The following is a 659-nucleotide window of genomic DNA, read 5'->3' as shown; positions in this document are numbered from 1 at the left end:
GGGCTGATGACAAATGGAGGCCCGGCTCCGTCCCGCGGAACCGTCGTCTACCAAAGAGCCCGAGAAGTGACTCCTGAGTGATTGTTTAATCCTGTATATTTACCTCGAGACTTTGGCCATCGCAGACCGTGTTATTTTTTGCACAACCACTTGCGTCACTTCAACGTGCGTATTTATTTATTTATCGTCCAATCGGCACACGGCAAACTCCGGGTCGTGGCCCAACGTTTATCAGATTGGTGTCGTACAATGTGGCTCGCTGGGAGACGTATTATATTAAAATCGTACAGTTTGTCGGCGCCATAAAACCCTTTGAATGTGAAAGAGGGTGAGACGTTTCACTTAACAAACAGCATACAAAGATGGGGGCGGGGCATAGAACTCTAACCAAGCATTGCTATTGGCTGAAAGATTAGGACACGCCCTGGGGTGCAGTTTGACTCGTCAGACTTTTGACAATGTTCCAGGAAGAGGAAAGTTGAGGCCCCTTTAACACGTTTGCGTGTGAAAATGGAAAAGTGTTGTCGTGTTTTTGGGTGGGGGGGAGGGGAGGGGGGGTGGGGGCTGTTTACGCAACAACGATGCTGGGAGTCACCGAAAGTGCAGCTTTTTGAATCAAAGGAAGGTTCAGAAAGTAACAGTCACAGTGGTTCCAAGCG

The sequence above is a fragment of the Blennius ocellaris genome (genome assembly GCF_963422515.1).
Source record: "Blennius ocellaris genome assembly, chromosome: 22".
Lineage (NCBI taxonomy): Eukaryota > Metazoa > Chordata > Actinopteri > Blenniiformes > Blenniidae > Blennius > Blennius ocellaris.
This window is presented reverse-complemented; position numbering follows the sequence as displayed.